General features: G+C 41.9%; 15 non-coding genes across 15 annotated transcripts; all 15 read left to right on the forward strand.

The window, feature by feature from the left end:
• The first annotated feature begins 5,099 nt into the window (after positions 1 to 5,099).
• TRNAT-AGU (transfer RNA threonine (anticodon AGU)) lies at positions 5,100 to 5,173 on the forward strand. Its single transcript has one exon. It is a non-coding gene; the product is annotated as a tRNA-Thr (tRNA).
• Positions 5,174 to 5,837: 664 nt separating this feature from the next.
• TRNAT-AGU (transfer RNA threonine (anticodon AGU)) lies at positions 5,838 to 5,911 on the forward strand. Its single transcript has one exon. It is a non-coding gene; the product is annotated as a tRNA-Thr (tRNA).
• A 71-nt stretch (positions 5,912 to 5,982) lies between these two features.
• Positions 5,983 to 6,056, forward strand: TRNAT-AGU (transfer RNA threonine (anticodon AGU)). Its single transcript has one exon. It is a non-coding gene; the product is annotated as a tRNA-Thr (tRNA).
• Positions 6,057 to 14,435: 8,379 nt separating this feature from the next.
• Positions 14,436 to 14,509, forward strand: TRNAT-AGU (transfer RNA threonine (anticodon AGU)). The gene has a single exon. It is a non-coding gene; the product is annotated as a tRNA-Thr (tRNA).
• Positions 14,510 to 14,730: 221 nt separating this feature from the next.
• TRNAT-AGU (transfer RNA threonine (anticodon AGU)) lies at positions 14,731 to 14,804 on the forward strand. The gene has a single exon. It is a non-coding gene; the product is annotated as a tRNA-Thr (tRNA).
• A 74-nt stretch (positions 14,805 to 14,878) lies between these two features.
• On the forward strand, positions 14,879 to 14,952 carry TRNAT-AGU (transfer RNA threonine (anticodon AGU)). The gene has a single exon. It is a non-coding gene; the product is annotated as a tRNA-Thr (tRNA).
• Positions 14,953 to 15,025: 73 nt separating this feature from the next.
• On the forward strand, positions 15,026 to 15,099 carry TRNAT-UGU (transfer RNA threonine (anticodon UGU)). The gene has a single exon. It is a non-coding gene; the product is annotated as a tRNA-Thr (tRNA).
• A 221-nt stretch (positions 15,100 to 15,320) lies between these two features.
• Positions 15,321 to 15,394, forward strand: TRNAT-AGU (transfer RNA threonine (anticodon AGU)). The gene has a single exon. It is a non-coding gene; the product is annotated as a tRNA-Thr (tRNA).
• Positions 15,395 to 15,615: 221 nt separating this feature from the next.
• TRNAT-AGU (transfer RNA threonine (anticodon AGU)) lies at positions 15,616 to 15,689 on the forward strand. Its single transcript has one exon. It is a non-coding gene; the product is annotated as a tRNA-Thr (tRNA).
• A 74-nt stretch (positions 15,690 to 15,763) lies between these two features.
• On the forward strand, positions 15,764 to 15,837 carry TRNAT-UGU (transfer RNA threonine (anticodon UGU)). The gene has a single exon. It is a non-coding gene; the product is annotated as a tRNA-Thr (tRNA).
• A 221-nt stretch (positions 15,838 to 16,058) lies between these two features.
• TRNAT-AGU (transfer RNA threonine (anticodon AGU)) lies at positions 16,059 to 16,132 on the forward strand. The gene has a single exon. It is a non-coding gene; the product is annotated as a tRNA-Thr (tRNA).
• A 74-nt stretch (positions 16,133 to 16,206) lies between these two features.
• On the forward strand, positions 16,207 to 16,280 carry TRNAT-UGU (transfer RNA threonine (anticodon UGU)). The gene has a single exon. It is a non-coding gene; the product is annotated as a tRNA-Thr (tRNA).
• Positions 16,281 to 16,353: 73 nt separating this feature from the next.
• Positions 16,354 to 16,427, forward strand: TRNAT-AGU (transfer RNA threonine (anticodon AGU)). Its single transcript has one exon. It is a non-coding gene; the product is annotated as a tRNA-Thr (tRNA).
• Positions 16,428 to 23,797: 7,370 nt separating this feature from the next.
• On the forward strand, positions 23,798 to 23,871 carry TRNAT-UGU (transfer RNA threonine (anticodon UGU)). Its single transcript has one exon. It is a non-coding gene; the product is annotated as a tRNA-Thr (tRNA).
• A 218-nt stretch (positions 23,872 to 24,089) lies between these two features.
• On the forward strand, positions 24,090 to 24,163 carry TRNAT-UGU (transfer RNA threonine (anticodon UGU)). The gene has a single exon. It is a non-coding gene; the product is annotated as a tRNA-Thr (tRNA).
• Positions 24,164 to 24,222: the final 59 nt, after the last annotated feature.

Raw genomic sequence — 24,222 nt, forward strand, 5'->3', positions numbered from 1 at the left:
TGTGGTAGTGATATGTCGGGAAGAACTACACGTAGCACCTTTGACAGACCAAAACCAGTCGTGGGAGCACAGACTAGCGATGACGCTCTCAGTTGTTATTAATTGAAGCACCTATTTTAAATGCAACTTAATCGTTAATCAATTGAGTGTCAGAAGAATATTTACGTATTTTGAAGGTTACGAGTGAAGAATTTCGAGGAAGTGTTGTTTTTGTGGTTTATATAAAATTTGTAAGGAGCCCCGTTATCTTAAAGAAAATGTAAACATGACACTACCTTATTTCCAAAACCGGCGAACTCGTCTTAAAGGAATTTCGTATTTAGACAAAAGCATTTAAAGCTACATTAAAGAATATTTGTATTTAAACTCTCGGGAGAATGCCTTTGTAAGACGATTTTAGGGTTGCATCCAATCCCCCGAACGCTCTATTAGTAAGCTTTTCCAATGAGTTATTTCTTAAGTAGCAACGAACCACTAAGCAGTGCTGAAAGTCATAGGCATTGCTTTTAAAGGTTGGTTTTCATTAAAGCGAAAACGCCACGACGTCGACGCCAAAATACTATATTAAAGTTAGTTTCCACTAGTGCAAATAATATTGTATTTTACTTAGGACGCGCAAACCTTTGTACGTGCTCAAATTGAATGACGCGTTACGCGCCCTGATGGACAGTAATCATTAGCCTGGGTTTCCACTAGCGCGCTTCGTAATGAGTGACGCTACGTTACGGGTGCTAGTGGAAACCAAGGGTTACGGCGATTTTTAGCGACGACGCAACCAAATTGTATTAGGCCTAACTGGGTTTTTTTTTACGTAGACGCTTACCGTCGTGGCTTGTTCACACTAGTGACAACTATCCTCTATAACCACTATATATATCTCTTTCAAAATCCACCACAAGAGGTGCCAAGTTTATGCAACTTTGTAGTACAAGAACTCTTGATTAAAGTTTCACGGAACTCTGAACAATTATCTAAAACATAACGGATAATCTTTTTAACCAAATTTCTGTGATATCAGTTCCATTTCATAAAACCACCAGGCAGAAGACAAAACCAAACAAGTCTTTCCAAATGTCTCCCGTGTTTCACCTTTGTGAAAATAACACACAAACCATCCGATCAATTATTTAAAATGTTTTTCTAATTTTTTTTTAGAAGTAAAGAAATGAAGTCATTTTACATTTTGTGAAGTAAAACCGCTAAGTACAAGTCGACCGACTTGCACTGGGCTCTTAGCCGTAACTCGCAGCGATTTCCAATAATGCTTCACGAAATAATTATGTAGGTAGGTGCGTAATTGGGTAATTTGTAGAAAACCCATCAACTCAAATTATGGCGATCATGCGTAAATACAAGTTTTCGGCCACTCTGGCAATGGTCGGACGTGTACAGGGTGCTTCGAGTATACTCGAGGATTATAAATAGGGTCCAATTTTGGTAAAATCAAGGGTTGCTGTTTTTGAAAAATTTGAAAACAGTACCAGATAGTTTTGGTTATTAATTTTAATTCTATTGAATTTTAAATGTTCGATGAAATTTTTCAGAATTATTTCGATATTTCAATTCATCTGGCTTACAAATTTAAATTTGGATTATGTTACGCTATTTTAAAACCTGTGATTTAAATCCACGGTGACCTTCAAAATGTAATCCAAATCGATTATCTTTGCCGTCGACGATGACAATCATTTCGTGATAAGCAATCATTAAATCATTGAAGAGATTTAAAAAAGGGTTGAACAGAAGAAAAACTCCCTGTACATAATGATATTAATTATACTACGTCCACTTCAACTCTCGGAACTTTAAATACATATAATGATCTTATGGTATAGTCACTTTAAAATTTCTTACAAATTTTCAGCGTACGTTTTGTTGAAAATTTCACGGCTTATTGATAAGCGGGCAATTTTTTCACATATCTGCCCAACAGATATTTATATTGCAATCATTATTTATCAACCCCCCCCCCCCTTCTGTCATTCTCGCTGTAGAGGGTTTTGAAAGGCCTTCCCAACTGAGAGTTAAAAAGGAGCCTTCAAAACCAATTTCTACGTGCTTGGCTGAATTCATTTCCTAAAAGCGTCTCTACTATTTATTATATTTTATTATTTTATTTATCGGAAATTCAAAGTTCATCGTAATGTTTAGACACGGAACAATTCAATCGAAGAACTTCGTTTCAACTTATTTTGACAGCTAACGCTAAAGGCTTCACTTATTTTGTTACGAAGTACCAAGTGGCATTGTAATTATGATCACACTGCTACCATAGCTTGCCGATATTTTGAAATTAATGCTAATACTTAGATGGTGTTACTACCACCATATCGAGATTTAAAAATACGCGATATAATACATTTTTGGAAATTTGATATTACAACTTCGCCGATAATAGAAAATGCGATTCTACAACTTCGCCAATACTTGGAAAATGTTACCCTCCAACTTCACCGATGATTGGAAAAATGAATACTCCAACTTCGCCGATACTTGGAAATGCTTTATGATCACTTACTTCGCACATATTTAGGAGGTTAATACTATGTAATTTCACCGATATTAGAAACTCGATACCATAAATCCGTCGATATTTGGAAAATGCGATATCATTACTTCGCCGATATTTGGAAAATGTTATATTTTTTCTCCTCCTATATTTGGAAAATGCGATATGATTTCTTCTCCGATATTTGTAAAATGTGATATGATTTCTTTGCCGATATTTGTAAAATGCGAAATGACTTCTTCGCCGATATTTGTAAAATGCGAAATGACTTCTTCGCCGATATTTGTAAAATGCGAAATGACTTCTTCGCCGATATTTGTAAAATGCGATACAATTTCTTCGCCGTTATTTGTAAAATGCGATATGATTACTTGGCCGATATATGGAATTTCAATATTATAATGTCAACGATATTTGGAAAACATATGGAATATACGCGCCAAAACAATCAACGATAAGTTTAGTCTCGAGAGCGTCATAGCGTATTCATACGGTTGAAACGGTTATACGAGAGCGATAAAGCGAATACTTTTGCGCAATTTTATCGTTGAACTGGCTAGTTGGAACTGCCAAGAGAAGGTGAGACGACGTGAGGGACTGGTTGGAGGGAGTGATTCCGAATGGCGCAGCCGATTATCCCATCCAGAAATGAAAAATGAATGAAGCACCAATTACTTTTAGCCTTACGCGCTTTTTCAAAGGCGCACAATACAGTCCGCATCGCCAATCATTCAACCCGCTCGCAACGAAGAGATAACTTAAATCTTAACTAACCGCATTAATAGTAATTACGCGGGCTACTGTTGAAAAACGCATTAATCTCGCTTCTAACAAGTTTTTTTCACGCGATGTTCCTCGAACAAATTATCCCCGTCTATCAATTAATCTTCGCTCAAATTATATTTTAAGAGCGGCGGAGGAGCCAGTGACCTATACGCGCCGCGATAATAAAATATTTCATTTCTCTCGGCCCATTGTCCCCGGTGACGCGGACAAGAAAAATAGTCTCATTCAATCTACACTCCGCCTTGGCTGCCCTTCAGCCGTCGCCTACTTAGCCAAATGTACGTCGCACCCTCGAACGTCGGAGGAACTCGCGATTGCTTCCCGACTTTCATTTTTTGACGATCCATATTACCAGAAGTATATTTTATAAAAGTACTAGAGAAATATCCATATATGCCTTTATTTACAATTTTATGTCAAATACTTATTCTTGAAAGCATTTACAATTTTATGTCAAATACTTATTCTTGAAAGCATTTACAATTTTATGTCAAATAGTTATTCTTGAAAGCATTTACAATTTTATGTCAAATACTTATTCTTGAAAGCATTTACAATTTTATGTCAAATACTTATTCTTGAAAGCATTTACAATTTTATGTCAAATAGTTATTCTTGAAAGCATTTACAATTTTATGTCAAATACTTATTCTTGAAAGCATTTACAATTTTATGTCAAATACTTATTCTTGAAAGCATTTACAATTTTATGTCAAATAGTTATTCTTGAAAGCATTTACAATTTTATGTCAAATACTTATTCTTGAAAGCATTTACAATTTTATGTCAAATAGTTATTCTTGAAAGCATTTACAATTTTATGTCAAATACTTATTCTTGATAGCATTTACAATTTTATGTCAAATACTTATTCTTGAAAGCATTTACAATTTTATATCAAATAGTTTTTCTTGAAATCATTTATTTCATGTTAAAAACCTTTAGTATTTTATGTTAAATACTTATTATTGAAAGCATTTATAATTTTATATTAAATCCTTTTTTTAAATCATTTACTATTTTATATTAAACACTTTTTTAATCATTTATTATTTTATGTTAAATACTTAAAAGCATTTAGTATTTTATGTTAAATAATTTTTCTTAAAAGCATTTATTATTTTATATTAAATACTTTTTCTTAAAATCATTTATTTTATGTTAAATACTCTTGAAATCATTTAGTATTTTATGTTAAATACTCTTAAAATCATTTATTATTTTATGTTAAATACTTTTTCTTAAAATCTTTAGAATCTTATGTTAGATACTTTTTCTTAAAATCTTTAGAATCTTATGTTAGATACTTTTTCTTAAAATAATATATTACATTATTTTATTTTAAAAACGTTCTCTTAAAATCATCCATTATTTTATGTCAAATACGTATTCTTAAAAGAATTTAGTATTTAAGAATTTCAATATTATGATAAGCAAAAATGTTCCGAAACTGAAATACCATTTGATAAAATAGCGTTTACATGGCTTTTCCATAGCATAGCAGTATTAATAAGTGCTACAGCACCCTCGTATTAATATCATGTTTCAATATGACCAAAATCATATTTGTACCAGTAGTTCAATGTACCGCTTTTGAAAACATCCCAAGCCAGACGCCTAACGCTCTTTATGAAAACATTGAACTTTTATTAGTAAGAGCCCAAAGCTAATATCATAAACATATAATTCTTTCAGTGTAATGAGTCTGTCTAGTAAGCAGGAGATCCTGCGTTCTTGGAGTTATTTTTGCTAACCTTTCGAAGTATCATTCCATAAACACAACAATTTGGCTGAAGAAGTCGACGGCGCCGTGGCTTAGTTGGTTAAAGCGCCTGTCTAGTAAACAGGAGATCCTGAGTTCGAATCTCGGCGATGCCTTTCTTGGAGTTACTTTTGCTAACCTTTCTAAGTATCATTCCATAAACACAACAATTCGGCTAAAGAAGTCGAGGGCGCCGTGGCTTAGTTGATTAAAGCGCCTGCCTAGTAAACAGGAGATCCTGAGTTCGAATCTCGGCGATGCCATTCTTGGAGTTACTTTTGCTAACCTTTCTAAGTATCATTCCATAAACACAACAATTTGGCTAAAGAAGTCGAGGGCGCCGTGGCTTAGTTGGTAAAAGCGCCTGTCTAGTATACAGGAAATCAATGAGTTCGAACCTCGGCGGTGCCTCTCTTTAAAATTATTTTTATTAACCTTTCCAAGTATCATTCTATACACACAACAATTTGAATTAAAAATTCGACGGCGCCGTGGCTTAGTAGGTTAAAGCGCCTTTCTTGTAAACAGGAGATCCTGAGTTCGAATCTCGGTGGTGCATTTCTATAAAATTATTTTAGTTAACCTTTCCAAGTATCATTCCATACGCTCAACAATTTGGCTAAGCAAGTCGAGGGCAACGTGGCTTCGTTGGTTAAAGCGGCTGTCTAGTAAACAAGAGATCCTGAGTTCGAATCTCGGCGGTGCCTTTCTTGGAGGTTTTTATGCTAACCTTTCCAAGTATCATTCCATACACACAACAATTCGAATGACTAAGTCGACGGCGCCGTGGCTTAGTTGGTTAATGCGCCTGTCTAGTAAACAGGAGATCCTGAGTTCGAATCTCGGCGGTGCCTTTCTTGAAGTTATTTTTGCTAACCTTTCCAAGTATCATTCCATACACAACAGTTTGTATAAACAGGTCGACGGCGCCGTGGCTTAGTTGGTTAAAGCGCCTGTCTAGTAAACAGGAGATCCTGAGTTCGAATCTCGGCGGTGCCTTTCTTGGAGGTTTTTTTGCTAACCTTTCCAAGTATCATTCCACACACACAACAATTCGAATGACTAAGTCGACGGCGCCGTGGCTTAGTTGGTTAATGCGCCTGTCTAGTAAACAGGAGATCCTGAGTTCGACTCTCGCTCGAGCTTTTGTAGAGTGCGGTTGCTGATTTTTCCGCTCCGTTTTTCTAGTCTCTTTTGGCGTTTAAGCCTAGGCTTAGTGTTTATTTTAATTATATTTGCTTTTCTATAATCCCAGTTCATTGAGTTGTTTATTAATTTTAATCTTTGACCCTGCATTGCAAGGTCTGTAACCCCTTTAACTTATTTTAATTTTGGAAGTTTTAGGACGTACGGTTTTCGTCGCTTCTGAAGCGACGGCCGTTACTTTGGTAGAAGATGATTTGAAAGAGCATTTTGGTTTGGATTCCTATTCGTCAGTGGTCGCTACTTTGGGTGGCTTTTTCGTTACATTTATAACATCGGAAGATGCGGATACTTGCGTTGAACATGGTATGGAGATTGGAGGCGTAGAATGTGTCGTTACGAAGGTTGGGAGCCGCGAAGTTATGATGACGTTATCTGGTCTACCGGAATTTGTCACTGATGAAGCGGTGAAAGATAAGTTTGTCAGCATGAAATGCGAGGTAAAGTCTGACGTGATGTGGGCGCGGGAAAATGGAAAATATTACGGTCAAAGGTCGCTAAAAGTGTCATTACCGGAAGGTGTGTCAAGTTTGCCTTATACTATTCGTATTCGTGATGTCTTGGGTCTTGAAACTAATTACCGTCTCCGCCACGACCGTCGGGCCAAGGTCTGTAACAAATGTTTTTCCACATCTCATTTATATCGCCAATGCCCCGATTTTCGTTGTCGAAAGTGCGACCTTCAAGATCACGGAATCCGTCAATGTCCGGAATGGGAGAAGTTCGCCCAAGGCCGGCCTCCACAAGTCAACGAAAAAGTGGGCCACGCTGTTGTTCATGACTTGCCGATGGATCAGGGGGAAGCGGTTAATCCTCAACTTCCACCTGACGTGGATGCGGGTACTCCTAAAGAAATGGCTGATAAAGATCCCTCTTCAAATTTATCGTTAAGCGCAGCTAAGAGACCGATTTCTACTTCCACTGGTAGTGATGATGGTGTCCGCCACACTGTTAATTTGTCTTTGTCCGCTTCGACTAGTAAATCGTCACATTCTAAAAGGCTCCGTTTCAATAAATATTTTGATAAGGCCATCGCTATCAGGCGGTTTGGATCGTGGGAAAAGCTTCGGATGGAGGCGCCAGAGAACGGGGATCAGTTGGCGGCGACGGAGAAAGTGGATGGCGGTGGGACCTAAGTTACAATGATGCGTTTGGCCAGTTGTAATATTCGTGGACTGCGGGATGATCAGAAGATTTTAGAGTTTTTGGAACTTAGTAAGCCGTATGACATTATTTGCCTTCAGGAGACGCATTGGTTAGCGGAGCACGCGCAAAGGTTTAAATCTCTTTGGCGTGGTGAAGTATTTTTTGACAATGATTCAACGACCGGTTTTCGTGGCGTGGCGACCCTAGTTCGTCCGGGCTTCAACGTTACCGTTTCCCGTGTTGTCGTCAGTAATGAAGGACGGTTCGTGATTGTTTCACTTACATTGGATGACGTGTCTTTCGATGTCGTCAACGTGTACTTACCAAACGACGCGAATGATCGGGTGCCGTTTTACGCGCGTCTCCGGGCGGAAATATCTCGTTTGCAGCGCCCCGTGGTTGCGGGGGATTTCAATGACGTTGTTCTTCGTAGTCAGGACCGTTGTCCTATTCCTTTGGTCACCACGCGCTTCCGCCATACTGATCTGTTTCGCTTCAAAAGTGCCTTAAGTCTGGTCGATGTCTGGAGGGACACACACCCCAATGTTTTCAACTGGTCATGGGCTGGTTATGTTTTTGGGAGCTATGTACAATCACGGATAGATTATATTTTCATACCGGCGTCGGAGCGTAAGAATGTAAAGCTTTGCCAAATTATACCATGTTCGCTTACGGATCCGCTTCAATTTGGACGGTGTAGCTATGGGCCCGGGCACATGGTCTTTCAACGCGAGCTTCCTCGACTTAGACTCGTATCGCGACGCGGTGGCTCGTATTATTCATCGCAGTCGTACGTGGCCGGAATATTCTACGTCGGTTATTGCCTGGTACGAAAAGTTCAAGTCTTCTTTGCGTGATCACGCGATGTTTTTTGGTAAAATACAAGCGGCGCGCTCGCGCGATCATCGTACGGCTTTACGGTTAGCGGTGGTCCGCGCTCAGGAGGACTTTACGAATGGACTAATTGACGTGGTGGAGTTAACTTCCAACGTGGACGATCTGAAAATGTTCGACCGGAATGTCCTTCGTGGAGCTGTAGCTCGTTCTAATCAACTGTGGCGCGCAGAAGGTGAACGGCCTACGGCGTATTTTTTACGCCTTGAGAAGTATCGCCAAAGTAAGAAAAATTTACGATACATTTATTCCGCGTCCCAGACTCTTCTCGAGGATCCGTTATGTGTCAGGCGCAGGGTTTTTGAACATTTTCGCGACATGTACCGCGGTAGACCTACTAATAACGCCCGTGCTGAAGAATACGTAACATTTATCCCGACCCGGTTGTCGGAGGCCGATTTCGCTATCTGCGAGAGTTCAGTGACTTGGGCAGATGTAACCTTAAGCCTCCGGAACCTTCCAAATGGTAAGAGTCCCGCAAAAGATGGCCTAACTAATGAGTTTTGGAAGTTTATTTTCCCGCAAATCAAGGACGAATTTTTAGCGTTAATTGCCTTTTGTCAAAGTGAGGGCCGTTAGCCTCCGAGTATGAAAGAAGGCATGATCGTTCTGATTCCGAAGACTGGCGACTTGCGGCACATATCTAATTGGCGTCTAATTACCCTCTTAAATGTGGATTATAAGATTTAAGCGGAAATCCAGGCAATGCGACTTTCAGTGGTCTTACCAACGATAATTTCTGATCGTCAAACGGGAGCCATCAAAGGTCGCGGGTCATTTAGTACCCCGCGCTTTTATTGGACACGATTGAGTATCTCAATCGCGTGAACACTAGCGGAATTCTTTCGAAGTTGGATTTAGCCAAAGCGTTTGATTGTGTTTCTTGGCCATATTTATTCGCTGTCTCGCGCGCTTTCAGTTTTGGTCCCACTTTTTGCGGCTGGATTCAAACTTTTCTTATCGGTAGTCGGTCGTGCTTGAAGATAAACGGTTATTTAACCGATTTTTTCCAACTCGGTCGTTCGGTTCGTCAAGGGTGTCCGCTGAGCCCACTTTTATACGTGCTGACGTCGGAAGCCTTGTGTTTCGCGTTAGAGAGTCGTCGAGTGATTGTCCGGGTCAATTGGCCTGGTCTTTATTCGGCCCCGTTATTGCGCATCCACGTCGATGACAACACTGTACTCGTTCGGAACCGGAACCCGGTTGAAGAAGTTCTGGCCGAGTATCACCGCTTTTCGGAAGGATCGGGCGTGGTTTTAAATCTGAGCAAGTGTCGCGGATTATGGCTTGGGTCGGAACGCGCTAATGTCCCCGAGGTCATTTCCGGAATTTCTATTTCTTCTGAACCACTCGAGGTTCTCGGCGTGTATATTGGTTCATAATATACCGATACGATTGATCTAAATTGGACTTCACGGTTAGAAAAATTCAAGAAAGTCTTACGGGTTTGGCAGGCGCGTCGTTTGACGGTCACCGGAAAGGTTATCTTAATTAATACTTTGGCTATGTCGCTTTTGTATCATACTCTTCGCTCGGTTCCGTTTCCTGATAGTATAGCCGTTCACTTTCGCAAAGTCGCTCTAGACTTCCTATGGGGGTCTCGGGCTCATCAAGTTTCGTATACCACTCTCACGCGCCCTACTCGTCTGGGTGGCTATGGACTGGTCGATCTAAAATGGAAGACTTACGCTTTCCGCTTCCGGGAGTTGCAGACTATTCTTTCTCCGGAAAGCCCTTCGGTTCAGCGAGATCTCGTGATTGCCCTTTTCAACCCATTTGACGGAACGGCAAGTCCCGGTATAAACATTCTGCGTTTTGTGTTACCTCAGTCGTGGCTCAGGCGGCTTTCTCCGAGAAATATGGATCGCGTGGCGGACGTTTATTGACTCGCAGAATATGCGACTCCAGCTATCTGAGAATCTGTTACAAGAACCGGTTTTCTACGGTAGGCACATTAACTTGCCCGACTTATCGTATCGACAGCACCTTCCTTTTCTGTCTCACGGTCTACTATGTCTTCACGAGTTTTGTTACGAGGTCATACCTGGCTTTTTACCGGAAGTCAGTATGTTAGAACTGTGCGATATTTCTAACTCAAAAGTGCCCGCGTCGGCAGTCTTGCGTTATTATTCAGTCATTAAAAGTGCGCTACCCCAGAATTTTTTAGCCCGGGTACACGCTATTTCGAATGTCCGGAGATTAAGATTGATGCTCCGAATGGAACTATCTACGACTATGTATCCCAGGATGGACGCATTCAAGAGATCGGTTTTTATTGATTTTAAACGAAATCTACCAAGTTTTGAAGTTGTGTCTACGGCGGTGATTGCGAACTTTGGTCTCGATTGTGCTTCTGCTTTAGTTGTCTGTGATGAGGGTGGTTACATTCTCACCTTGAAGACTTTGGCCGATGTCGAGGGCGTTATAGATTCGGGCTTGGATATTGATGGTGAGATATATGAAATTTCAAGCGTTTCTGCGAAGACTGTGACTGTCGCCTTTTCGGACTTACCTGAGTTTGTGACTGATGAAGCCGTTTTATCCAAATTAACGTCGCTTGGCTGTGAAATCAAGGGTCCGCTTGTTTGGCATAAGAAGGCATCATTCTATTGCGGACTTCGTACCGTTCGTGTTACCTTACCTGAGAGTCTGTCATCATTACCATATCGCTTACGAGTTGCCGATGCTGTTGGTCGGGAGAAGTTTTACGCTGTCCGACATGATTCTCAGTTGAAAATATGTAATAAGTGTTATTCTCCTGACCATATTTATCGCCATTGTCCTGATTTCAAGTGCTTTAAGTGCCAGAAGCAGGGACATGTTGTTCGGGAGTGTCCTCTATGGCCCCGGATGGCATCCCGTGATTTAGAAGCGGTGTCTGGCGGTGGTGGTGACGGTGAAGCGATGGTCGTCGATCCTGCCTCAGTCGCTATTCCTCAAGGTTCTCCGGTCCGGGCCGGTAGCGGTGAATCTTCCGTCGTCGATACCGGTGTCAAGTCTGATCCGCGTCGGAGTGCTAAGCATTCGATGTCGTCAAGTGAAGGCGATGTCGGTAAGGAGCTGTCTTCTTCTTCTGGCTCTGCTGCGAAAGTTCAAAGGGTTCCCGTTGCAATGCGTCTGTACCCTTTCGAGGGTCATCGCCGGCCTGAGTGGTGGCCTAAGGAGGTTGCTTGGCCGCCAGTCCTCTGTATAAGGACTTTGTGATCCCGGATGATTACGGTTTCAAAGTATAAGTTACAAATTAATGGTGATGTTTTGCGGCCTTTTCTGTGTTCTGTCGGTTCTAAGCCTTTGCTTCTCATTTTCAATAAGGATTTTTTTCATTAATTTATTTCTTCTTAATCGTCTTTAATGCTGTTTAAGATCTACTTTTGCCTATTTTTGTTCATGAATTCTTTCTACAACATGTACTGCCTAATAGTGTTTGATACGTTGCTTTAATTTTTACCTCTCCGAGGGGACAAAGTCCCCTAGGAGGGGTTATACAACGACCGTGTCTGTCTGTGGGTGGGTCTGTGGGTGGGTCTGTGGGTGTGTCTGTCTGTCAAGCCTGCGAACGCGTTCGCATTTTCGATGCAAAGTGTAATCACTGCGTACGCAGTTTCTCAAAGGGTTGGCAAAACCACCGTGTGACGGTGAGCGTTAACGGATACATTTGCGGTTTGGTTTGGATGGTGTTTTTTCGCTCATCGTCGTGACGGTTTGGTGTATTACGTTTTTGTAATGTTTATGCGTAGGTTGTGAGTGTTGAATTTGTTGTGTTTGTGTTCTGATGGATGTGCATGTTGAGTCTGTTGTGTTTATATGGGCGTTTTCTCTCCAACTTCTTCTTAATGACTTTGGGACGGACCGAGTGCTGAGTGTAATGCTACCTCTCAACGTCCAATGGCAGGGTTTCCACCAGTTGAACACGGTATTCGTCTTAGTATCAATTTGCGATCGCATCGAGCGGGATTTGAACCCGAGACCTCCTGATTGACAGGCGGACGTTCTACCACAGAACCACCGACACTTGTTACGCCTTATTGAAAATTAGACCTTCAGCTTTATCGGAAGCGTATTTAATAGAGTAGGAAATTTTGGTTTAATTGAAATAGAATTGAAATTGAAATTATTGCATCGAAGAAATTCTAATTTAGCGTTTCTCTATTGATTAAAAACAAATGCGCCACCCAGGTTTCGAACCCAGACCATTCGGCTTGGCAGTCGAGCGCTCTACCACAGAACCACCGATAGCTGCTTAGATTCACTGAAATTAAGACAGGCATCGTAAGCATAATAGGTAATAAAGTCTTTTTTTATTAAAGAATTTATGAAGGCCTAATCTGGTATTTTTTAAAGGTTAAATCTTGTTTTAGCGCAGTCAGCCGAGATTAGAGGGTTAAAGGGTAGACCCTGTGGGTGGTCCACTTTCTTAACGACCTATATATAGTTCTGTTAATTCAAAGGAGATAATTTAACGTTAATTGCTTTAAGAGCTGGCGGTTTGTCAAGTGGCTCTCTGTGCTTTGTTGATGGTAAGGTTTTTGCTTCTTGTAAATACATTTGGTGTGGATATTTGGATATCTACGATTTCTAACGCAGTCAATGATTTCTTGGGTGTGCGAGTCATTATATGATATTGGAAATTGGACGGCATTGGTCTTTTTCATGTGGTATGCGTCACAACGTCAACAGGAAGTGAACGAGTCGTCCACTACCAGATATCTACGGTATCTTCATCAAGGGCGAGTGTTGAAATAAAATGAGCGTTAAAGATGCGGCAAGTATTTCGTAAGCGAGTAATTCCAAAAAGCTTCTGTAGATATTTCTTTCATTAAAATTTGCTTCGTATTATATTTAACTGATAAACTTGTTCTGTAAAAGGGTTTAATTCAATTGTGCATTGTTATAGTACGTCTAACTTACTGTTGTAACTACTTAACTTATGATATTCTGAATAAATTAAAATTGGTCGTTTCGTCTCAATTATTTTAATTATAATTAAAATTTTATACCGGGCGGGATAGAAATGGGTTAATATTTTTAACAAATAACTCTAAATTGCGGAGATATATCTTTAAGGGTTATCTCGAGAAATTAATACCACTAGGGACAATTCTTCCGAGGAGAGGTATATTTTGGCTTGCCAACTTGTTCTTTCTTTATCGATGTTCATTTTCGCGACCGATTTATCAAATGTTGCTTCGTATTTTTTTCTAGTTCTATTATCTTGTTGCATTTCGCTTTTTGTACCATACCAGCGTCGTGTATTTTTTAATGATATAATAAAAAAAAGCGCCTGTCTAGTAAACAAGAGATATTGAGTTCGCTTCTCGGCGGTGCATTTCTTGGAGTTATTTTTGTTAACCTTTTCAAGTATCATTCCACACACACAACAATTCGAAGGACTGAATCGACGGCGCCGTGGCTTAGTTGGTTAAAGCGCCTGTCTAATAAACAGGAGATCCCGAGTTCGAATCTCGGCGATGCCTATCTTTAAAATCATTTTTATTAACCTTTCCAAGTATCATTCCATACGCTCAACAATTTGGCTAAATAGGTCGACGGAAACGTGGCTTAGTTGGTTAAAGCGCCGGTCTAGTTAACAGGTGATCCTGAGTTCGAATCTCGGCGGTGCCTTTCTTGAAGGTGTTTTTGCTAACATTTCCAAGTATCATTCCATTCGCTCAACAATTTGGAAAAACGAGTCGACGGCGTCGTGGCTTAGTTGGTTAAAGAGCCTGTCTAGTAAACAGGAGTTCCTGAGTTCGACTCTCGGCGGTGCCTTTCTTGGAGTTATTTTTGCTAACCTTTCCAAGTATCATTCCATACACACAACAATTTGGATGAAAAATTCAACCTCGACGTGACTTAGTTGGTAAAAGCACCTGTCTTGTAAACAGGAGATCCTGAGTTCGTATCTCGGCGGTGCTTTTCTTGGTGTTGTTGTTGTTAACATTTCCAATTATCATTCCACACACTACAATTTGGATAAACAAGTCGACGGCGCCGTGGCTTAGTTGGTTAAAGCGCCGGTCTAGTAAGCAGGAGATCCTGAATTCGAATCTCGGCGGTGCCTTCCTTTAAAATTATTTTTGCTAACCTTTCCAAGTATCATTCCATACACACAACAGTTTGGATAAACAAGTCGATGGTGCCGTGGCTTAGTTGGTAAAAGCTCCTGTCTAGTAAACAGGAGATCCTGAGTTCGAATCTCGGCGGTGCCTTTCTTGGAGTTACTTTTGCTAACCTTTCCAAGTATCATTCCATTCACTCAACAATTTGGAATGACGAGTCGACGGCGCCGTGGCGTAGTTGGTTAAAGCGCCTGTCTAGTAAACAGGAGATCCTGAGTTCGAATCTAGGCGGTGCCTTTCTTTAAAATTATTTTTATTAACCTTTCCAAGTATCATTCCATACGTTCAAAAATTTGGCTAAACAAGTTGACGGCGCCGTGGCTTAGTTGGTTAAAGCGCCTGTCTAGTTAACAGGAGATCTTGAGTTCGAATCTCGGCGGTGCCTTTCTTTAAAATTATTTTTATTAACCTTTCCAAGTATCATTCCATACGCTCAACAATTTGGCTACGCAGGTCGACGGCGCCGTGGCTTAGTTGGTTAAAGCGCCGGTCTAGTTAACAGGAGATCCTGAGTTCGAATCTCGGCGGTGCCTTTCTTGAAGTTGTTTTTGCTAACCTTTCCAAGTATCATTCCATTCACTCAACAATTTGGAAGAACGAGTCGACGGCGTCGTGGCTTAGTTGGTTAAAGCGCCTGTCTTGTAAACAGGAGATCCTGAGTTCGAATCTCGGCGGTGCCTTTCTTGGAGTTATTTTTGCTAACCTTTCCAAGTATCATTCCATACACACAACAATTTGGAAGAACGAGTCGACGGCGCCATGGCTTAGTTGGTAAAAGCGCCTGTCTAGTAAACAGGAGATCCTGAGTTCGAATCTAGGCGGTGCCTTTCTTTAAAATTATTTTTATTAACCTTTCCAAGTATCATTCCATACGTTCAACAATTTGGCTAAACAAGTTGGCGGCGCCGTGGCTTAGTTGGTTAAAGCGCCTGTCTAGTAAACAGGAGATCCTGAGTTCGATACTCGGCGGTGCCTTTCTTGGAGTTATTTTTGCTAACCTTTCCAAGTATCATTCCATACACACAACAATTTGGAAGAACGAGTCGGCGGCGCCGTGGCATAGTTGGTAAAAGCGCCTGTCTAGTAAACAGGAGATCCTGAGTTCGAATCTAGGCGGTGCCTTTCTTTAAAATTATTTTTATTAACCTTTCCAAGTATCATTCCATACGTTCAACAATTTGGCTAAACAAGTTGACGGCGCCGTGGCTTAGTTGGTTAAAGCGCCTGTCTAGTAAACAGGAGATCTTGAGTTCGAATCTCGGCGGTGCCTTTCTTTAAAATTATTTTTATTAACCTTTCCAAGTATCATTCCATACGCTCAACAATTTGGCTACGCAGGTCGACGGCGCCGTGGCTTAGTTGGTTAAAGCGCCTGTCTTGTAAACAGGAGATCCTGAGTTCGAATCTCGGCGGTGCCTTTCTTGGAGTTATTTTTGCTAACCTTTCCAAGTATCATTCCATACACACAACAATTTGGAAGAATGAGTCGACGGCGCCATGGCTTAGTTGGTAAAAGCGCCTGTCTAGTAAACAGGAGATCCTGAGTTCGAATCTAGGCGGTGCCTTTCTTTAAAATTATTTTTATTAACCTTTCCAAGTATCATTCCATACGCTCAACAATTTGGCTATGCAGGTCGACGGCGCCGTGGCTTAGTTGGTTAAAGCGCCGGTCTAGTTAACAGGAGATCCTGAGTTCGAATCTCGGCGGTGCCTTTCTTGAAGTTGTTTTTGCTAAACCTTTCCAAGTATCATTCCATTCGCTCAACAATTTGGAAGAACGAGTCGACGGCGTCGTGGCTTAGTTGGTTAAAGCGCCTGTCTTGTAAACAGGAGATCCTGAGTTCGAATCTCGGCGGTGCCTTTCTTGGAGTTAGTTTTGCTAACCTTTCCAAGTATCATTCCATAGACACAACAGTTTGGATAAACAAGTCGACGGCGCCGTGGCTTAGTTGGTTAAAGCGCCTGTCTAGTAAACAGGAGATCCTGAGTTCGAATCTCGGCGGTGCCTTTCTTGGAGTTATTTTTGCTAACCTTTCCAAGTATCATTCCATACACACAACAATTTGGATGAAAAATTCAACCGCGACGTGACTTGGTTGGTAAAAGCGCCCGTCTTGTAAACAGGAGATCCTAAGTTCGTATCTCTGCGGTGCTTTTCTTGGAGTTGTTGTTGTTAACATCTCCAATTATCATTCCACACACTACAATTTGGATAAACAAGTCGACGGCGCCGTGGCTTAGTTGGTTAAAAAGCCTGTCTAGTAGACAGGAGATCCTGAGTTCGAATCTCGGCGGTGCCTTTCTTGGAGTTATTTTTGCTAACCTTTCCAAGTATCATTCCATACACACAACAGTTTGAATAAACAAGTTGACGGCGCCGTGGCTTAGTTGGTTAAAGCGCATGTCTAGTAAACAGGAGACCCTGAGAGGGAGTTCGGCTTGAGTTTTTGGAGAGTGCGCTTCGTTCTTGTTTTGCTCTCTGTGTTTCTCTAGCTAAGCCTTAGCTGCATTTTCAGTGCAGTTTTTTTCTAGTAGTTTTGTTAATTATCTTGAATTGGTTAGTAGTTATAGTTACTCGTGTTTCCTCGTGGTTCTCTCTTTTTTGAGGTACTGGGATGGATGTTTTAAAGCGGTCTACCTTTTTGGACTGCGATGAAAAAGTATTTTCGAAGCTTCAAGTTCTCGAAACATTGAAAGTTGATTTCGGGCCTCACGCCGTTTCGTCTGTAGTTCCGGCCGATGGGGGCTTTTTCGTCACATTTTTTCGGGGAGAGGACGCTAGGATTTGCGCTGATGCTGGTGTGGATTTGAATGGTCAGCGCTATGGCGTGTCTGGAGTGTCGAACAAAACAGTCGTCGTAAGTCTTTTGGATTTACCTGAATTTGTGGCGGATGACGCAATTAAGGAGAAGCTCCATTCGCTTAAGTGCGAATTAAAAGGCGAAATTTTATGGCGTAGAAGAGATGGGGTTTACTTTGGTACTAGATCTATACGGGTTACATTGCCGGAGGGAGTCAATTCCCTACCTTATGTGTTGAAGTTGGAGGATATGCTCGGACGGGAGCGATTTTATAAAGTCCGTCATGATCTGCAAACCAAGGTTTGTAATGGCTGCCTCTCCTCTGACCACCTCTACATTTCTTGCCCTGAGTTCGTTTGTTACAAATGTAAGCGCCAAGGCCACATTGCTCGCGTTTGCCCAAACAAGAAAGATAAGACTGGCGATGAATCAGCAGCGTCGGCAGGTCTTCCTCCTGTCGGTGCTAATGATCCAATGGATGTTACGGTTGCTGTTATAGATGGAGTAGAGACCCCCAAAGGTCAGGTTTCAGTTGTTATGGGAAATAAACACACGCTTTCATCTGGTCACTCTGAGTCGGATGGTTTGGAACCACCACGAAAGAAACTGGACTCCGTGCTTTTGGACCGGCCTATTCCACCTGAACCTGGCGACGCTCTATTATCACGGTCTACGGGGGAAAAGTCTCACTTGTCTCTAACTGATGACTCTTCGAACCATCTCGCTTAATGTTAACGGACTTCGGAATGACGATAAGATGCTGGAACTTGTAACTTGGATAAAGGACTATGATATTGTATTTTTACAGGAAACTCATTGGACTGGTTTTCACGTAAGCCGTTTTAAAGATTTCTATCGCGGCCGCGTTTTTATTGACAATGACCCTGACACAACGTTTCGCGGTGTCGCCATTTGTTTTCGCGCAGGTCTCGAGGTCATCCCGCATCGGGTTTTCCGGAGTGGCTATGGTCGTTTTCTACTTGTTTCCGCTGACATTGACGATTTCGCTGTTGATTTTTTGAATATTTACGCACCCAATGATGCTCCGTCGCGTGCCGGGTTTATGTCCTCTGTTTCTCAGTGGTGTATTAATCTGCACCGTCCGATTATCGTTGGCGATTTTAATGATGTCTTAGATTTTCGGCTCGATCGGCGTCCTTTTGCCGATTCGCGTCACACTCTTCGGCCTTCGCCTCTAAAGCTCTGGACTTCGGAGCTTAATTTGCGAGACCCTTGGAGGGCTACCCATAAAGATCATTTTTCACCCACTCGTTCTGGTTTCGTCTACGGTAATTATGTCATGTCGCGTATTGACTACGTTTTTGTTCGTCCACCAGACCTTCATAATATTTCTCGGTGCACCATCTCACCGGTGCCATTTTCGGACCACAAAGCCGTGTCTTTCGTGTTTGACCTGAGCGGCGTTCAGAGAGGTCCAGGAGTTTGGTCATTTAACGCCGCGCTTCTCGAAGAGGAACGTTTTTGTACCGCGATTCAACGAATTGTTGACCGCAGTCGGCATTCGTTGGAATGGCGGGACGATATCTTTCTTTGGTATGAAAACTTGAAAGTCACGGTTAAGGACTATTCAATGTTTTACGCGAAATACCGCGCTCAGCAACGCCGAATTCATCGCGCCGCTCTTCTATCGAATATCGCTACCTTTGAAGGTCAGTATCCGTCAATCAACACCATTCTTCCTGAGGTGTTGGCTGCTCGTAACGCATTACTGGAATTGGACTTGGAAGTTCTTCGAGGACAAATTCTTCGCTCGAAGACTGAATATCGGGACTTAGGTGAGAAGCCTACTAGTTATTTTCTTCGCCTAGAAAAATACCGCCAGACTGTCAAAGCTATTGGTACATTAACTTCTTCGTCCGGTGACCAATTACGCGATGGCCACGAAATGCGCCAGGAAATCTTTGATTTCTACCGTACTTTATATGCCGCTGAAGATTTGTCTCCTGCGGCGACCGATTCCTTTACAGGACTGGTCCGCAATCGTGTGATAGCCGCTGATAAAGACGAGCTTGATTTGCCCGTTTCCTGGGCTGCCATAGTAGACGCACTGCATCGCATGAAAAAGAACAAAAGTCCTGGACTTGATGGACTTACCGTTGAATTTTGGATATTTTTCTTACCTCTAATTAAGGACGAATTTCTCCGGCTGGTGTCAATAATTGACGACACTGGAATACTCCCTGGAAGTATGAAAATTGGTCTAGTTATTTTATTGCCCAAAACTGGGGATTTGTCACTGCTGACGAACTGGCGACCAATTACTCTTTTGAACGTTGATTACAAGCTTCTCTCTAAGATATTCGCCACCCGCCTAAGTCGTCTCTTACCGTTGATTATTTCCCCCACTCAAACGGGAGCCGTTCGTGGAAGAGATATTTCGACCTCGACTAGGACTTTTTCTGACGTAATCGAATTATTGAAATTACGCCAGCAGGAAGGCATCTTGCTCCAAATTGACCTAATGAAAGCCTTTGATCGAGTATCGTGGAACTATCTTTTCGGCCTCCTTGCTGCAATGGGTTTCGGACCCCGTTTCTGTCGCTGGTTGCAAGCGTTCATTGTTGGATCTAAGGCTTGCGTCAAGGTAAATGGATATTTGACGGACATATTCACGCTAGGTCGGTCGGTTCGTCAGGGATGTCTGCTTAGTCCCCTGTTGTATATACTTTCCACGGAGCCCTTGTTTGTGGCAATTAACGGTCATGGAAAAATACCGCCAATAATACTCGTGAATTCTTGTCCGCTGCCGAAGCTCTTTCAACACATGGACGACACAACGATTCTTACATCTTCGGTTTCAGCCGTGTCGTGGGTCATTTCGGTTTTCCGGGAATTCGGCGAGGCCTCGGGAGCTCTAATCAATCCGGCTAAATGTCGCGGCAAGTGGCTCGGTTGCTCTCATGGTCGTGTCGCTGTCTCGGAATGTGGCATCGAAATTACTAGTGCTCCTTTAAAGATTCTCGGTGTTTATATTGGGTACGATGTCGCTACGATCTCTTCGTTGCAATGGGATGAACGGTTACGCAAATTCGGCGGAGTTTTACGAACTTGGAAGGGTCGTTCTTTGTCGCTTCTTGGTAAGGTACTCGTGGTTAATACACTCGCGGCTTCTTTGCTTTGGCATGGATTGAAAACTCTAGTTATTGCTCCGTCCTGGGTTGCCAAGTTTCGCGCATCGGTGATGGACTTTTTCTGGGGTTCCGGCCCACACCACGTCGCTTACAACACTCTGGTCAGAACTCGGCAGACGGGTGGTTTCGGTCTTGTCGACATCGTCACAAAAGAACGGGCGTTTCGGGTCCACGAGGCCCTCTCGTGGTTTTCGGATGCCTCGCCGACTTACGCGCAATATCTTTCCTCCGAGATTCTTGACTATTACGGTGGCGGTACAAAAGTCGGGCTACAAGTTCTACGCCTCACTATCACGGGGAACTACGCTATAGGTCTTCCACCTCGATACCAATCCTTGCTTCTGTCTTGGAAGGAGAACTGTGCCGTCAACGTCTGGTCCTTCCCGGCGCTCAGAAACTTTATGGACGAACCTATTTTCCTTAATCCTCGGGTCTCGCTACCGTCGTTCGGTCGATTGGAGCGTAACATTTTTTGTCGCGCGGGAATGTGACGCGTCCGTGATATTTCGTATGAATTTGTGCCGGGCTTTCTTCCACTGCAGGCCATTGTTGACAACATTGCTGATATTTCAAGTACATTATCGCGGCACCGCATATCAATTTTGTTCAATGAGATAAAGTGCTCGATGCCGGTTTCGTGGCACAATTCCATAACAACGCGTAGCACCGAAGTTGATGTAAAAAGTCCTGTATGTAGTTACCCAATTCTGACTGCATCGGGTGAAAAAGTCTCAAGTAGTTCTGTTAAGCTCGATTATATTAGTCTCACGCTTAAATTTGATGTGGAATCTAATGGGGAAGAACGTTGGCGTCAATATTTTGGCGGTCCGTTGTTGGCTGCTCGTTGGTCTTTATTGCGGTCTGGGTTTCTTGGCCCCCAATTGTCTGCCATTAATTTGCGTGTTGTTCACCAGGCATTTCCGGTCCGTTCCCGTCTTATTCACGCCAACGTTGTTCAAACCACCGAGTGCTTATTTTGTGGGGACAACCCGGAGACAGTTGAACATTTATATTTAAACTGTATAGTCACTCAGCAGTGGTGGCGATGGTTATTTTACGAATTGTTTGATTTGTCAATTAGCAGTTTTGGTAAAGAAAAGTCGTTGTTAGAAATATTTATAATTTTTGGAGTTTATCCAACGAAGTCGCTTAAGCCTAAAATGTTTTGGTTAGTTGTTAATTATTTATGTTCCGTTGTAAAACGTGAAATTTGGAAAACCCGATGTAATTTAAGTCTAAATGGCGACCTGTTTAATCAGAATGTCGCCTTTAAACAAGTTGGTAAGCCAAAATATACCTCTCCTCGGAAGAATTGTCCCTAGTGGTATTAATTTCTCGAGATAACCCTTAAAGATATATCTCCGCAATTTAGAGTTATTTGTTAAAAATATTAACCCATTTCTATCCCGCCCGGTATAAAATTTTAATTATAATTAAAATAATTGAGACGAAACGACCAATTTTAATTTATTCAGAATATCATAAGTTAAGTAGTTACAACAGTAAGTTAGACGTACTATAACAATGCACAATTGAATTAAACCCTTTTACAGAACAAGTTTATCAGTTAAATATAATACGAAGCAAATTTTAATGAAATATCTACAGAGGCTTTTTGGAATTACTCGCTTACGAAATACTTGCCGCATCTTTAACGCTCATTTTATTTCAACACTCGCCCTTGATGAAGATACCGTAGATATCTGGTAGTGGACGACTCGTTCACTTCCTGTTGACGTTGTGACGCATACCACATGAAAAAGACCAATGCCGTCCAATTTCCTATATCATATAATGACTCGCACACCCAAGAAATCATTGACTGCGTTAGAAATCGTAGATATCCAAATATCCACACCAAATGTATTTACAAGAAGCAAAAACCTTACCATCAACAAAGCACAGAGAGCCACTTGACTAACCGCCAGCTTTTAAAGCAATTAACGTTAAATTATCTCCTTTGAATTAACAGAACTATATATAGGTCGTTAAGAAAGTGGACCACCCACAGGGTCTACCCTTTAACCCTCTAATCTCGGCTGACTGCGCTAAAACAAGATTTAACCTTTAAAAAATACCAGATTAGGCCTTCATAAATTCATTAATAAAAAAAGACTTTATTACCTATTATGCTTACGATGCCTGTCTTAATTTCAGTGAATCTAAGCAGCTATCGGTGGTTCTGTGGTAGAGCGCTCGACTGCCAAGCCGAATGGTCTGGGTTCAAAACCTGGGTGGCGCATTTGTTTTTAATCAATAGAGAAACGCTAAATTAGAATTTCTTCGATGCAATAATTTCAATTTCAATTCTATTTCAATTAAACCAAAATTTCCTACCCTATTAAATACGCTTCCGATAAAGCTGAAGGTCTAATTTTCAATAAGGCGTAGCAAGTGTCGGTGGTTCTGTGGTAGAACGTCCGCCTGTCAATAAGGAGGTCTTGGGTTCAAATCCCGCCCGATGCGATCGCAAATTGATACTAAGACGAATACCGTGTACAACTGGTGGAAACCCTGCCATTGGACGTTGAGAGGTAGCATTACACTCAGCACTCGGTCCGTCCCAAAGTCATTAAGAAGAAGTTGGAGAGAAAACGCCCATATAAACACAACAGACTCAACATGCACAACCATCAGAACACAAACACAACAAATTCAACACTCACAACCTACGCATAAACATTACAAAAACGTAATACACCAAACCGTCACGACGGTGAGCGAAAAAACACCATCCAAACCAAACCGCAAATGCATCCGTTAACGCTCACCGTCACACGGTGGTTTTGCCAACCCTTTGAGAAACTGCGTACGCAGTGATTACACTTTGCACCGAAAATGCGAACGCGTTCGCAGTCCTGACAGACAGACAGACCCACCCACAGACCCACCCACAGACCCACAGACAGACACGGTCGTTGTATAACCCCTCCTAGGGGACTTTGTCCCCTCGGAGAGGTAATTATCATTAAGGTCCCGCCTGATAAAGTGGTGTACCACCTTTTTGATTTAATATTCTAAAAAACAATATGCCTATAATTATGGATTAGACCGCACATTCTAGTAGTACATGGGTTTGAAGGGAAAAATAACTTTTTATACCTTGTACATACTTTACTTTGTGTTTTAATAAATTGAAAAAAAAAGTAAAAAAAAAGCGCCTGTCTAGTAAACAGGAGATCCTGAGTTCGAATCTCGGCGGTGCCTTTCTTGGAGTTATTTTTGCTAACCTTTCCAAGTATCATTCCATACACACAACAATTTGGATGGAAAATTCAACCGCGCCGTGACTTCGTTGGTAAAAGCACCTGTCTAGTAAACAGGAGATCCTGAGTTCATATCTCGACGGTGCCTTTCTTGGTGTTGTTTTTGTTAACATTTCCAATTATCAATCCACACACTACAATTTGGAGAACCAGGCCCATGGCGCCGTGGCTTAGTAGGTTTAAGCACCTGTCTTGTAAACAGGAGGTCCTAAGTTCGAATCTCGGCGGTGCCTTTCTTGGAGTTATTTTTGCTAACCTTTCCAAGTATCATTCCATACACACAACAATTTGGATGGAAAATTCAACCACGCCGTGACTTCGTTGGTAAAAGCACCTGTCTAGTAAACAGGAGATCCTGAGTTCATATCTCGACGGTGCCTTTCTTGGTGTTGTTTTTGTTAACATTTCCAATTATCAATCCACACACTACAATTTGGAGAACCAGGCCCATGGCGCCGTGGCTTAGTAGGTTTAAGCACCTGTCTTGTAAACAGGAGGTCCTGAGTTCGAATCTCGGCGGTGCCTTTCTTGGAGTTATTTTTGCTAACCTTTCCAAGTATCATTCCATACACACAACAGTTTGG

The sequence above is a fragment of the Leiobunum rupestre genome, chromosome 7 (genome assembly GCF_980474605.1).
Source record: "Leiobunum rupestre chromosome 7, qqLeiRupe1.1.hap1, whole genome shotgun sequence".
In the NCBI taxonomy this organism is placed as follows: Eukaryota; Metazoa; Arthropoda; class Arachnida; order Opiliones; family Sclerosomatidae; genus Leiobunum; species Leiobunum rupestre.